This window comes from Sus scrofa, chromosome 5 (assembly GCF_054392235.1).
Source record: "Sus scrofa isolate SSC_HxYL_T2T_F1_AM1 chromosome 5, Sscrofa_HxYL_maternal_Yorkshire_Landrace_v2.0, whole genome shotgun sequence".
NCBI classification, from domain to species: Eukaryota; Metazoa; Chordata; class Mammalia; order Artiodactyla; family Suidae; genus Sus; species Sus scrofa.
This window is the reverse complement of record NC_139387.1, coordinates 30383014-30398866: the sequence shown is the minus strand read 5'-3', so window position 1 is coordinate 30398866 and position 15853 is coordinate 30383014. Positions and strand designations below refer to the sequence as shown.

General features: G+C 39.9%; 1 protein-coding gene and 1 long non-coding RNA gene across 14 annotated transcripts in view; one reads left to right on the top strand and one right to left on the bottom strand.

The window, feature by feature from the left end:
• Positions 1–15853, top strand: part of TAFA2 (TAFA chemokine like family member 2) — a 506162-nt gene that overhangs the window by 459388 nt on the left and 30921 nt on the right. The window lies entirely within an intron of this gene.
• On the bottom strand, positions 696–4877 carry LOC146403297 (uncharacterized). Its single transcript, XR_014803467.1, has 2 exons — positions 3783–4877; positions 696–3677 (listed from the first exon to the last, which is right to left on the bottom strand). It is a non-coding gene; the product is annotated as an uncharacterized LOC146403297 (long non-coding RNA).

Here is a 15853-nt window from a genome sequence, read left to right as displayed (position 1 = left end):
AGAATGCTCATATTGCAATCAAAGTAACAAAATCAAATATGAGAACATTTACTTAGTTCTTAAAGTGTGTTGGGCTCTATCCTAAATGCATTGCTGGTATTATCTTATTCAATTTCCCAACCACAACAGATACTAACTAGAGCACAAAGATAAATGGTATGAACCCTGCTCACCAGGAGTATGCCCTTGAATGCAGGAATGAATAGTATACAATTGCATTATTCTTTTGTTATCCATATGCAGACCACTAACAGTAAACATTGGAATCCCCGGTACATATAAATCAAGAGTAACATTGTTATAATAATGGGGATTGCATAAGCCTCTAGTTCAGCTTCCTCATCTGCAAAAAAAAAATGAGGATGTTGAGCTAGATTCAATTTCAAGTTGCTCTAACCAACATTTATTCTTTGATTCCATGTGCCAAGGACATTTAGAACTTCCTTTCCAGCTAAATTTATGAGACACTAATAACTAGCTAATCTAAGAAGATAAATAAGTGTTAGGTTTTTAATCTTGTCCCTCTAAGGGAGGAAAGAAATAGCATCTTAGGATGCTTTGCTGATTAAAACCTCAAGTCATCCCCTTCCAGATGCTGTTTGATTTTTATATCAAGGCTTCGTGACTGTTTCTTGTTGGTAGGTCTAAACAGTGTCAGGGTGTTATTCCAGGCCCCAGGCAAAGAAGAACAAAGCAAAAGAAAAAATGGTTCATTTTTTTCACCTTAAGGTGGTGAGAAAGGTCTCTTCTGCCTTGCAAAATGAACACAGACAGAGTAGTGTGGTCCTTTTCTGATCAGCCCTTTCCAACAGAGACATTCCCCATTCTTTGTCTTCATCTCACCTCTGGCCAGTTCCTAAAAGTCAGAGCATGATGACTTTTAGGGCTGCGGTTCTCAAATTATTTCGATGGTACCTAAATAAGAAATACATCGACGTTATGATCCAACATCCACTCATCAACTGACACACTCATACGCCCCACACTGAAAATTCTGGTTTGGGGGCTTTATTTCCTTCCTTTCTCCCTCCCTTCCTCCCTCTCTTCATCAACCCCATAAATTGATTTTATAACCTGCTAATATGTTACAACATGCAGTGAAATTCGCTACTTTAGAAGTAATATTTGATTGCCTCTGTCTGCTCTGTGGAAGTGATAGTCACTGCCAACCTGCAAAGATACAAACTACAGTTTTTAAGTCAATTCACCCTTTACATTTAAATTTTGCATATTTTTACTCAATGCTTGGTGATAAAAATTCCATAAGATCTTGTAAAATATAGATTTCATGGGAAAGAATGTGTATACTGTATATCTTTTCATTCAACAAGTATTTATTGTCTACTATTATCAGGTGCTATTCTAGGTTCTGGAGCACAGCACAGAAAAAAACAAACAAAAAAAGAGAGAGAGAGATGGTAATCCCTGGCCTCATACAGCCTGTATTCTAATAGGGCATACTGGTTTTTCTATTGCTGCTTTAACAAACATAATGACTTAGCCAAAAATTTAGTGACTTGATACAATATCCATTTAAACCTGAGGGTCAGACCTCCGGGCACAGCACACCTCTGATGTTTCTTTGCTTTGGGTTTCACAAAGATGAAATCAAGGTTATGCCTCATCTTTTCACAACAGGGCTGTGTTTCTTTTCTGGAGGCTCTAAGGGAGAATCTCCTTCCTAGCCCATTCAGGATCCTGGTAGGATTTAGTTCCTCAGGACTGTAGGCATGCAGTTCTATCTTCCCAGTAGCTAGAAGCCTCTCTCACCTCCATCAGAATTTCTGCCTTCTCCATCACCTGTCTCTTTCATCTTCAGGCCAGCCAGGGTACTCTGAGTCTTTCTCACATTTTGAAGCTCTCTGATCTCCCCTCCCTGCATCCTTCCTCCACCTTCTACTTTTGAAGCTCAAATGCTTACATTAGTTCCACCCAGATCCACCAGTCCAGGGTGATCACCCTCTTTTAAGGTTAGCTGATTAGCAGCTTTAATTATGCTGCAAAGTCCCTTCATGGCAGTACTTAGATGAGTGTTTATTTTAATACCTAGGGGACAGGAATATTGGTGCATCTTTACAGTTGTACCCACCAAATGGGGAGACAAAAAATTAGAATAAATGAGTAAATTTATAGTATATGTTAGATGGTAGTAGGTGCCATGGCGAATGGAGAGTGTTATGCCAAGGGAGCATGCTGTTTGGCTGAAATCTTAAAGGAGATGAAGGGATAGGCCATATGGTTATCATGAAGACATGGTATCTGGGTAAAGGAAAGGACAAGCACAAAGTTCCTGCCAAGGAAGCCACCCTGGGAATATCCTATTCAAGAGATAGCAGTGATGTTAGTATAGCTGGAGGAAGTGAGCAAGGGCAAGTGGTCAAATTTCAGGTAAGGAAGGTAATATTAGGCACATCGGGGTTGATTTGTCCCAAGCAAGTAGAATGAGGAAGTTGTCATTAGGTGAGTTGGAGAGAACTGTGGGACGAACAAGTTTTATGTTTTATGTCAATATCCACTAAATCTAAGTTATTTAATGTAATGGAAAATTAAATATAACTCTTGAATTTTATGTTTATTAAAAGGAGTAGGTAAAAGTTTTTGACTACAGTAAGAAAAAATGGAAACGTTGAGTGAAATTCACATTAGAAAATATTTTAAATCTCTAATAGTATGGACATTCTTAAAGAAGCATTTACTATACTAATTTTTAAAAGAGATGTGGACAGAAATGAATTAATATATTTTTTTTCTCGATTCGAAAAAGGTAGGAAGGTGTCCAGGAAATAGTACTATTATAAGTAACATTTTAAACTTGGTATTTTAAATTTAAGAGCTGCTTACTTACTTACTAATAATTTAATAGAGTCAGGAGTATCTCTCATTTCTTTAGAGAGTTATTGGAAATAATTACAGACTTTTTGCAAATATGTCATCGAGGCTATATGTACAAAATTTGACTTCTATTTTCACAATTAAAATGAGAAATGGGCAACATATGAGTGCTTTAAAGTTCCTGTAAGATTTAAATGCTCTGCAGTACTTGGGCCGGCTGTCTGTTTTTAGGTGTTACTCTGATATTTGTGCTTATAATCCTATAATTAATTGTGAATGTTTACACATTGTAATGGGATATAGTTTCAGCAACTGTGAGGTATATCTTTAGGCTACTGCCTAAATAATATTCCTCTCTGTTATCTGGGGGCTAAAAATCTGTCAGGGATTTCTTTTATCATTGTGGAGCTTGCTGTTTGTTCTGCAGCAAGTATTCTTGGGAGAGGGAACACTCATCTGTGTTTGGTTATCTGGAGTGCCTTAAAAGAAAAACAGTCCCTCACAGGACTTGGCAGAATAGAACGGCAAGTTCAAGGAGCCCTAAGTAGTAGGGATTTTATGCCTTTTTCTGTCATGGGTAAAAGCCTTTCTATTAAAAAATATAATCTTAGCCATTTATTATTCCTTCATGAAAAATGTATAATCTTCCCTAGATATATTCACCTATGGCTCTTTCCCTCTTCTACTCCTCACATATTTTCTATGGAATTTAAATCCCTTAATCAATGATTTCAGATCCACTTTATTTTCTTTGGAAAATGGGGTACATTTTCCCCCAAACTCAGAATTCCAAATGCTTTGTGCTGAGATGGAAAACATAGCTGTGGTCAAATTCCCAAGTGTCTCTAGGATGAGAGTGAATCTCAGCTCCCTCTTGAGCCATCTATCTCTGAATAATGGCCAGTTGATTGTGAGGTATGCCTAAAAGGAAGAGCAGAATTGAGCTTCACTCTCTAATGGTTAGACCTCATCTGTGGTACCTAGTCAAGTTCTGAACACCAAATTTAAGCATAAATAAGCTTATGTAAGGGGTTTTGTGGATATTTATGTCAGAGAATAGAAGCATTAGGGGTAAAATGTTTTAAATTATTTGAAGGTCCATCAAGTGAAAGAAGAAAATAGACTTGTTCTGTATGACTGAAGAACACAATTAAGGAGATCCCGTAGTGGCTGATGGATCCATGAGGACGTGGATTGATCCTTGGCCTCACTCAGTGGGTTAAGGATATGGCCTTGGCTTAGCTGTGGTGTAGGTTGCAGATGTGGCTTGGATTCCAAATTGCTGTGGCTATAGTGTAGGCCAGCAGCTATAGCTCCGATTGGACTCCTAGCCTGGGAGCCTCCTTATGCCACGGGTGCAGCCCTAAAAAGACAAAAGACAAAAAAAAAAAAAAAAAAAAAAAAAAAAAAGAGAGAGAGAATACAATTAAAGGCAAAGAAATAACTCTCTTGGTGTCAGCTCAAAATGATGTTGATGGACTAATTTGGGAAAGAGTAAGTTCCTTATTTCTGAAAGTGATCATTTTGTGACTGAGAGCATGAGCAGAGTTGACTAGTTCAGTTTACCACCACAAACCCAAACAGTTTTTGCAAAGGCATGGAGGAATAGAAGATGATGACTTACTCCTGGAATTAAAATCAGTTCATGGGGTGACTTCATGTGTGCAAGGAGAGGGAAAGGGGGTGGTGGGGAGTCCCTCGGAGGGGAATCACGACCGCCTTTTAACAGCCATGCTCAAAGATTGGGATGTTAGTCTCTCATCAATGGTGAACCATTGAAGAACCTTAAAAAGGAAAGGAGAGGTTCTGATTTACACTGTAGAAAGTCTGTTTGGCCATAATGCATCATCTGTAGGGAACTGAAGGAAGTGTGAGATAACTGGCTTGAACTAAGATGAGAAAGCGATAGAGGAAGGGTATCGAGGGCTAGGAAGCAGAATCAACAGGGCTTGGTAGTTCATTGACTATAAGAGATGAATGAAAGAAAAATTCAAAAGACCTATATTTCTAGCTTAACATATTTGGTGATAATAATTGATAAAGACAAAATGAGGTGGAGATATTAAGGGGATAGTTTGATATGTAGTTCTAGAAATCAAGATGGAAGTCTGAGAATAGTTTACCCCTAGATAGTGTTGAAATAATTAAGAAGGCTCTCTGGAAAGAGATGTATTGAAAGGAAGAGCATCAAAGGTAATGTATAAGAAGGTGCCTGCTAAGGAAGGTGAAGTGTAGACAGATAGGAAAACCAAGAGAGACTGCAGTCTGAGAGAACACAGAGAGAGTTCCACAGAGCCAGGGCTACCAGTTGCCACAACAAGGCCATAGAACCTATTGACAGATTATGTAGCCTTTAAGTTTCTTTCTGAAGGTGATCTTTGTAAGAAATACTGGAGGTTTATGATCTGTTAGCTAAATATTATTTACTCTGTCATAATCTTAAAACGTGCTTAATAGTTGGATGGTGTCATTGGCAATGCATTGTAAATACTGCAGAATATGCATGTATTTAAAATGGAATGGAATATCAAAAACATTTTAAAATAAGAATATGAATCCATTTTAAATAAGAATATGGAGAGGAGGTGGCAAGATGGCAGAAGAGTAAGAGGACACGCTCACCCTCTCCCACAAACACATCAAAAAAACACATCTACATGTAAAACAGCTCACACGGAACATCAACTTAATGCTGGCAGAAGAACTTCAATCTGCAAAAAGCGCAAGAAACTCTTGACATAACTGGGTAGAACAAAAGAAAAAACAAAGGGAGAGAAAAGGAATCAGGACAGGACAAACATTCCCGAGAGGGAGCTGTGAAGGAGAAAGGCAGCCCACACCCTGAGAAGCCACCTAACCATTGGAAAGAGCAGCAGAGTTGGAGGGATCTCCAAGATTCCAAGAAGAGTGCAGCAGCAGAAGCACAGATCATCTGAACCACTGGTGCAGACACCACAGCTTGAGAAGCCCGGGTGGCAGGTGGGGGCTGGGGGCTGAGATTTATACTCCTGATGTCAGTCCCTGGGAGTGGGCTGGGGTTGGCGGTGTGGAGACAACATAAGAGTCTAGGGAGCAGTGTGCCACAGGCAGCGAAAGTGGTACAATAAGGGCTGGGGCATAGAAAGCCACAGCAGAGGGAACCCAGGAGAAGGTCCAGGGGCACAGGAGATATAAGGCACCATTGTTGGGGAGGGGAGAGGAGAAGGGGTGGGCCACCACCATAGAAAACTCCTTGTGCCCCAACCTGCGTGCAATTTCCCCCCCTCCCCCATCGCAGAGAGCTGAGCCTTCCTGGCGCAGCACCCCACCAGCAGGAAGCAGGCTGCTCCCCGACCTGTGACCTGCGAGAGGCCAGTGCCACTTTGCAGTGCTCTGGGGAAAAGCCCTGTGCCGTACCAAGATGCTACTGGCCGCCTCACCCCACCCTGCGAAGCCGGGAGCCAAGTTTTAGCACTCCCAGGCCCTGCCCAACCTGCCAGAAGCTGCATGCACAGCTTTGTAGCGCTCAGGCCTGCTCCGACCTAGGGAAAGCCCTGCGCCTCTCTGCGTCACTCAGGGCCACCTCTCCCCACCCCAGCTGGTCCCACAGGAAGTCGTGCACCACTTTGCAGCACTCAGGACGTGCTCCGGGCCAGCCCCCACCTGGGGAAGCCTTGTGCTGCACTACATACCTCCTGACCACCTCACCCCACCCCACGAGAAGCTGTGCGCTGCTTTGCAGTGCGCTGGGCCCAGCCCGACCCATAGGAAGCTGTGTGCCGATCCGCATCATTCCATGCTGCCTCTCCCCACAAGAAGCCATGCTACCCATCCTAGATTGTGCCTCTTGGGCGCAGCCCCTCATGACCAGAAGTTGCTTGCTAACCCACTGTAGACCTGGTGTCTCCAGCGGTGGGAAGCCTGCAGGTGGCGGGAGCAAGCCACAATTATCCCTGACTCTGGAAGTGGGTGTGGCCTACCACAGCTAGGGATAGCTGAAAAACCACTTGCAGCCCCAACCACTTCAGAAGGCATCACAAAGGTCACTACAATGGAACTCCACCTGATGTTGCTCTTGCTCCCCTGGGAGCACACAGGCACTGCAGCTGCCACTCCCAAACGTTCTGGGAGGGGCCCAGATGCTTGATCACTGTCCCTTCTTAGGAACCTGCAAATAAGAGTGCCTTGTTTAACACATCCTGTGGGGCTAAGCAGGACCAGGTGCTTCTTGCATGATTTACAGTTGGCAGGGGCAAGCCACCACAGCTATGGCTAGCTCCAGAGGGGTGGGTGAATAGGCACCACTTGCAGCCCCACTCACCTCAAGGGCATCACAGAGGAAGGCATTGTGACCGAATCAACTATTGGTGCTCCTGCACCCTTGCAAATACACCAGCCCTGCTGCTGCCACTGCTGAATGTTCAGGGAAGTACCCATATGCCAGATCTCTGTCACTTCCCAGGATCCTACAACTAGGAACAACCTATGTAGCACCTCCTATGTGGGCTAAGTAAGAGGGATCACCTCATACATGGTCTACAGGTGGCAGAGGCAAACCACTACAGTTATCACAGAAGCTAGAGATGATCATGACCCATGCCTGCTAAGGGTTCCTGAACAGGCACCACCTGTGGTGCCAACCACCTCAAAGGAGGGCATTGAAATCAAACGCAAGCCTTTATTGCTCTCAGCCCCCTGGGAATTCACATGCCCTGCTGTAGCTATAGCCAAATTCTCTGGTCACCTTGCAGATCCTTCTAGAGCTCATTATCACTGCCCAGGGCCCTGCAAATAAGAGTAACCTGTGCCACCTTCCTGCAGGTCTCTGCTTCTGTTGAGAGCCCAACGATCAGGCACTGAATGCTGGCCCTACCCATTGCCCCCTTCTCCCTGAAAACACCCTGGGCGTTCTGGGGATAACAGACTGCTCACACCAAAGAAAGAGGCAGCAAAGATTCAAACTCCCACACCAAAAAAAAAAAAAAAAAAAAAAGCACCCCCCCCCCAAAAGTACAAAGGGGTATTCTTGCATAGAAATAGACTTAGCAAGACTACAGTTTGGCTTCCCCAAATTCACAGAAAAACAAACAAACAAAAAACACAAGTGAGATGAAGAAACTCAGAAACCATTCCCAGTTAAAACAATAGAAGAACTCAGCTAAAGCAGTCAACAATGAAACAGACCTCTGCAGTCTGACAGACTTTGAGTTCAAAAGAGAGATAGTGAAAATACTGAAGGAATTGAGAGGATATGAACAGTAATGAAGATTCCCTCAGAAAGGAACTAGAAAATATAAGGAGGAGCCAAGAAAAACAGGAAAATTCATTTGCAGAGATACAAACTGAACCTAAGGCAATAAAGACCACAATGAATAATGCAGAGGAAGAAGTTAGTGACGTGGAAGATAGAATAATGGAAATCACCCAAATAGGACAGCAGACAGAAAACCAAATGAAAAAACATGAAAGCAATATAAGAGACCTATGGGATAATATAAAGCAGGCCAATATGCATAATAGGAATTCCAGAAGGAAAAGAAAAAGAAAAGGGAATTGAAAATATATTTGAAGAAATTACATCTGAAAACTTTCCAAATCTAAAGGATACTGATATCAAGACACAGGAAGCACAGAGGGCCCCAAACAAGTTAAGCACAAACAGCCCACACCAAGGCATATTATAATAAAAATGGCAAAAGTTAAAGAGAGGATTCTAAAGGCAGCAAGAGAAGAGCAAAGTGTCAAATATAAGGGAACCCCATAAGGCTATCAGCTGATTTCTCTACAGAAACACTACAGGCCAGGAGGGAATGGCAAGATATAGTTAAAGGGCTGAAACGAAAACATTTGCAACCTAGAATACTCTATCCAGCAAGAATATCATTTAAAATAGAAGGGGAAATTAAGAATTTCCCCAACAAACAAAAGCTAAAAGAGTACAGCAATAATAAACACATTCTATTTTTTTTTTTTGGTCTTTTTGCTATTTCTTGGGCTGCTCCCTCGGCATATGGAGGTTCCCAGGCTAGAGGTCCAGTCAGAGCCACAGCCACTGGCCTATGCCAGAGCCATAGCAAAGCTGGATCCGAGCCGCGTCTGCAACCTACACCACAGCTCACGGCAACGCCGAATCGTTAACCCACTGAGCAAGGGCAGGGACCGAACCCTCAACCTCATGGTTCCCAGTCGGATTCGTTAACCACTGTACCACGACGGGAACTCCAAATAAACACATTCTAAAAGAAATACTGAAAGAGCTTCTCTAATTAAAAAAAAAAAAAAAAAAAAAAAAGAGAGAGAAAAGAAAAAGAAGAAGAACTAGGGTGGAGGAAACCACAATTGGAAAGCAGTCACTTAAATAAGCCAGAATGCTGGTCTAAACATGAAGATGTTAAAAGAAAAAGAAAAAAAGACATCAAATTCATACAATGTGGGCAAAGGAAGTGAGAAAAATTAGATTCTTTTTCATTTTTTTTTAAGGATGTGTTTGAGCCTATATGATTATCAGGCTAAAGCAAACAGATATAAGAAGGGGTTAACATACTTTAAAAAACAGGGCAACCACAAATCAAAACTGAACATTACATTCACAAAAACTGAAAGGAAAAGTATTCAAACTTAAAAATGTGGAAATCATCCACCCAAAGAAACAAAGGAAGAAAAGAGAAACATAGAATCAACTGGAAAACAAAGTTTTAAATGGCAATAAATACATATCTATCAATAATCACCTTAAATGTCAATGGACTGAATGCTCCAATCAAAAGACACAGAGTGGCAGATTGGATAAAAAAGCAAAAACCTTCACTCTGCTGCCTGCAAGAGACTCACCTTATGGCAAAGGACACATATAGATTGAAAGTGAGAGGATGGGAAAAGATGTGTCATGCCAATGGACCAGACAGGAAAACAGGAGTTGCAATACTCATATCAGACAAAATATACTTTAAAATGAAGACCATAAAGAAAGACAAAGTAGGACACTATTTAATGGTTAAAGGATCCATTCAAGAAGAGGATATTATAATTGTCAATATATATGCCCCTAATATAGGAGCACCCAGATACCTACAACAAATATTAACAGACATAAAAGGAGAAATTGATGAGAATGTAATCATAATAAGATCTTTAACACCCCACTGACATCAATGGACAGATCCTCTAGATAGAAAATCAATATGGCAACAGAGATCCTAAAGGACACAACAGAAAAGTTCACTTAATCAACATTTTCAAGACATTACATCCAAAAAAATAAGAATATATATTCTTCTCAAGTGCACATGGAACATTCTCAAGAATTGATCACATCCTGGGGCACAAAGCTAACCTCAGCAAATTTAAGAGTATAGACATTATTTCAAGTATCTTTTATGACCACAATTACATGAAACTAGAAATCAACCACAGAAAAAACCTACTACATGGAGACTAAACAACACGCTACTACAATACCAATGGGTCAATGAGGAAATCAAGAAGGAAATTCGCCTTCTCACTCAAATCTGGAACAAGACAGGGATGCCCACTCTCACCACTGCTATTCAACATAGTTTTGGAAGTCCTAGCCACAGCAATTAGACAAACAAAAGAAATAAAAGGCATCCATATAGGAAGAGAAGAGATAAAACTGTCACTGTACGCAGATGACATGATACTATACATAGAAAACCCTAAGGACTCAACCCAAAAACTACTTCAACCGATTAATAAATTCAGCAAAGTAGCAGAATATAAGATTAACATTCAGAAGTCAGTCGCATTTATGTATACCAGCAATGAAACATTAGAAAAGGAATACAAAAATACGATACCTTTTAAAATTACACCTCAAAAAATCAAATACCTCAGAATACACCTGACCAAGGAGGTAAAGGACTTATATGCCAAGAACTATAAAACTTTCATCAAAGAAATCAAAGAAAATGGAAAGAAATGGAAAGATATTCCATGCTCCTGGGTTGGAAAAATCAATATTATAAAAATGGCCATACTACCCAAAGCAGTCTACAGATTCAATGCAATACCTATCAAATTACCCATGACATTTTTCACAGAACTAGAACAAACAATCCAAACATTTATGTGGACCCACAAAAGACCCAGAATCGCCAAAGCAATCCTGAGAAACAAAAACCAAGCAGGAGGCATAACTCTCCCAGACTTCAAGAAATACTACAAAGCCACAGTCATCAAAACAGTGTGGTACTGGTATCAAAACAGACAGACAGACCAATGGAACAGAATAGAGAACCCAGAAATAAACCCAGACACCTATGGTCAATTAATCTTTGACAAGGGAGGCAAGAACATAAAATGGGAAAAAGAAAGTCTTTTCAGCAAGCATTGCTGGGAAACCTGGGCAGCTGCATGCAAAGCAATGAAACTAGAACACACCCTCACACCATGCACAAAAATAAACTCAAAATAGCTGAAAGACTTAAATATACGACAGGACACCATCAAACTCCTAGAAGAGAACATAGGCAAAACATTCTCTGACATCAACATCATGAATATTTTCTTAGGTCAGTCTCCCAAAGCAGTAGAAATAAGAGCAAAAATAAACCAGTGGGACCTAATCAAACTGAAAAGTTTTTGCACAGCAAAGGAAACCAAAAAGAAAACAAAAAGACAACTTACAGAATGGGAGAAAATAGTTTCAAATGATGCAACGGACAAGGGCTTAATATCTAGACTATACAAGCTACTTATACAACTCAACAGCAAAAAAGCCAATCAACCAATGGAAAAATGGGAAAAAGACCTGAATAGACATTTCTCCAAGAAAAATATACAGATGGCCAGCAAACACACAAAAAAATGCTCAGCATCACTAATTATAAGAGAAATGCAAATCAAAACTACCATGAGATACCACCTCACACCAGTCAGAATGGCCATCATTCATAAGTCCACAAATAACAAGTGCTGGAGGGGGTGTGGAGAAAAGGGGACCCTCCTGCACTGTTGGTGGGAATGTAAACTGGTATAGCTACTATGGAGAACAGTTTGGAGATACCTTAGAAATCTATACATAGAACTATGATATGACCCCACAATCCCACTCTTGGGCATCTATCCGGACAAAATTCTACTTAAAAGAGACACATGCACCCACCTGTTCATTGCAGCACTATTCACAATAGCCAGGACATGGAAACAACCCAAATGTCCATCGACAGATGATTGGATTTGGAAGAGGTGGTATATATACACAATGGAATACTACTCAGCCATAAAAAAGAATGACATAATGCCATTTGCAGCAACATGGATGGAACTAGAGACTCTCATCCTGAGTGAAGTAAGTTAGAAAGAGAAAGACAAGTACCATATGATATCACTTATAACTGGAATCTAATATCCAGCACAAATGAACATCTCCTCAGAAAAGAAAATCATGGACTTGGAAAATAGACTTGTGGCTGCCTGATGGGAGAGGGAGGGAGTGGGAGGGATCGGGAGCTTGGGGTTATCAGATACAACTTAGAATAGATTTACAAGGAGATCCTGCTGAGTAGCATTGAGAACTATGTCTAGATACTCATGTTGCAACAGAACAAAGGGTGGGGGAAAAATGTATACATGTAAGAATAACTTGATCGCCATGCTGTACAGTGGGAAAAAATAAAATTAAAAAAATAAAAAAAGAAGGAAATTAAAAAATACCTCGAGACAAATGATAATGAAGACACAACCACTCAAAATCTATAGGATGCTGCAAAAGCAGTGCTCAGAGGAAGTTCACAGCAATACAGGCATTCCTAAAAAAGAAGAAAAATCTCAGATTGACAACACACCACCTAAATGAATTAGAAAAAGAAGAACAAGCAAATCCTAAAGTCAACAGAAGGAAGGAAATCTTAAAGATCAAAGAGGAAATCAATAAAATAGAGATTAAAAACAATAGACAAAATCAATCAAACCAAGAGCTGGTTCTTTGAAAAGGTAGACAAAATTGACAATCCTCTGGCTAGACTCACCAAGAGGAGGAGAGAAAAAAACCCAAATAAACAAAATAAAAAATGAAAAAGAAGTCACAACAGACACTACAGAAATACAAAAAACCGTAAGAGAATACTATCAAAAATTATATGCCAACAAATTCGAGAATCTAGAAGAAATGGGCGTCTTTCTAGAGACCTACAGTCTGCCAAAACTGAATCAAGAAGAAATAGATCAACTGAAAAGACCAATCACTAGAAATGAAATTGAATATGTCATAAAAACACTCCCTACAAATAAAAGTCCAGGACTAGATGGCTTCACAGGGGAATTCTACCAAACATACAAAGAGAAACTTATACCCACTCTCCTTAAACTTTTTCAAAAGGGTGAAGAAGAAGGAACACTCCCAAAGATGTTCTATGATGCCACCATCACCCCAATTCCAAAATCAGACAAAGATACCACCAAAAAAGAAAACTATCTACCAATATCTTTGATGAATTTAGAGACAAAAATTCTCAACAAAATTTTAGCCAACCAAATACAACAATATATCAAAAAGATAGTACACCATGACCAGATGGGATTCATCCCAGGTGCACAAGGATGGTTCAACATACATAAATCAATCAACATCATATACCACATTAACAAAAGAAAAATCAAAAACCACATGATCATCTCAATAGATGCAGAAAAAGCATTTGACAAAGTCCAACATCCCTTCATGATCAAAACTCTTACCAAAGTGGGTATAGAGAGAACATTCCTGAATATAATCAAAGCCATTTATGACAAACCCACAGCAAAATAATACTCAATTGAGGAAAGCTGAAAGCCTTCCCACTAAAATCTGGAAAAAGACATGGATGCCCACTCTCACTATATTACTGCAAGTCCTAGCAACAGCAATCAGACAAACAAAAGAAATAAAAGGCATCCAAGTTGGAAGAGAAGAGGTAAAACTTACTCTATGCAGATGACATGATACCATATATAGAAAACCCTAAGAACTCAACCCAAAAACTACTTGAAGTGATCAACAAATTCAGCAAAATAGCAGAATATAAGATTAACATTCAGAAATCAGTTGCATTTCTATATACTAACAATGAGATATTAGAAAAATAATATAGAAATACAGTATCTTTTAAAATTGCACCCCCAAAAATCAAATACCTGGGAATATACCTGACCAAGGAGGTAAAGGAGTTATATGCCAAGAACTATAAAACATTCATCAAGGAAATTAAAGAAGACATGAAGAAATGGAAAGATATTCCATGCTCCTGGGTTGGAAAAATTAATATTGTAAAAATGGCCATACTACCCAAAGCAATCTACATATTCAGTGCAATCCCTATCAAATTACCCAGGACATTTTTCACAGAACTAGAACAAACAATCCAAAAATGTATATGGAGCCCCAAAAGACTCAGAATTGCCAAAGCAATTCTTAGGGACAAAAACCAAGCAGGAGGTACAACTCTCCCAGACGTCAGGTAATATTACAAAGTCACAGACATCAAGACAGTGTGGTACTGGTGCCAAAACCGACAGACCAATGAAACAGAATAGAGAACCCAGAAATAAACCCAGACACCTATGGTCAATTAATCTTTGACAAGGGAGGCAAGAATATAAAATGGGAAAAAGACAGTCTTTTCAGCAAGCATTGCTGGGAAACCTGGGCAGCTGCAAGCAAATCAATGAAACTAGAACACACCCTCACACCACGCACCAAAATAAACTCAAAATGGCTAAAAGATTTAAATATAAGACAAGACACCATCAAACTCCTGGGAGAGAATATAGGCAAAACATTCTCTGACATCAACCTGATAAATGTTTTCTCAGGTCAGTCTCCCAAGGCAACAGGGATAAAAGCAAAAAAAAAAAAACAACAACAACAACAAAAAAACCATTGGGACCTAATCAAACTGATTAGGTCAAGCTTTTGCACAGCAAAGGAAACCAAAACAAAAAGACAGCTTATAGAATGGGAGAAAATAGTTTCAAATGATGCAACTGACAAGGTCTTAATATCTAGACTATACAAGCTACTTATACAACTCGACAGCAAAAAAGCCAACAACCCATTTGCAAAATGTGCAAAAGATCTGAATAGGCATTTCTCCAAGGAAGATGTACAGATGGCCAACAAGCACTTGAAACAATGCTCAACATCCCTGATTATTAGAGAAATGCAAATCAAAATTACCATGAGATACCACCTCCCATCTGTCAGAATGGCCATCATTAATAAGTCCACAAATAATAAATGTTGGAGGGGGTGTGGAGAAAAGGGAACCCTCCTGCACTGTTGGTGGGGATGTAAGCTGGTACAACCACTATGGAGAACAGTATGGAGGTATCTTAGAAAAGATAGAACTACCTTATGACCCAGCAATTGTATACATAGAACTATCTATATGACCCAGCAATCCCACTCTTGGGCATATATCCAGACAAAACTCTACTTAAAAAAGACACATGCACACGCATGTTCACTGCAGCACTATAGCGAAGACATGGAATCAACCCAAATGTCCACTGATAGATGATTGGATTAGAAGGATGTGGTATATATACACAATGGAATACTACTCGGCCATAAAAAGGAACAAATAATGCCATTTGCAGCAACATGGTTTGAACTAGAGACCCTCATCCTGAGTGAAGTATATCAGAAAGAGAAAGACAAATACAATATGATATCACATATATGGAATATAATATACAGCACAAAGGAAACTTTCCACAGAAAAGAAAATCATGGACTTGGAGAATAGACTTGTGGTTGCCAAGGGGGAAGGGGAGGGAGTGGGAGGGACTGGGAGCTTGGGGTAAATAGATGCAGAATGTTGCCTTCGAGATGAATTAGCAATGGGATCCTGCTGTGTAGCACTGGGAACTCTGTCTAGTCACTTAGGATGGAACACATAATGTGAGAAAAAAGAATGTATACATGTATGTGTAATTGGGTCACCATGCTGTACAGTCGGAAAAAAATATGTATATATAAAAAAAAATATATATATATATATATATATATATATATATAAACTTGAGGATACATTCAAAATTA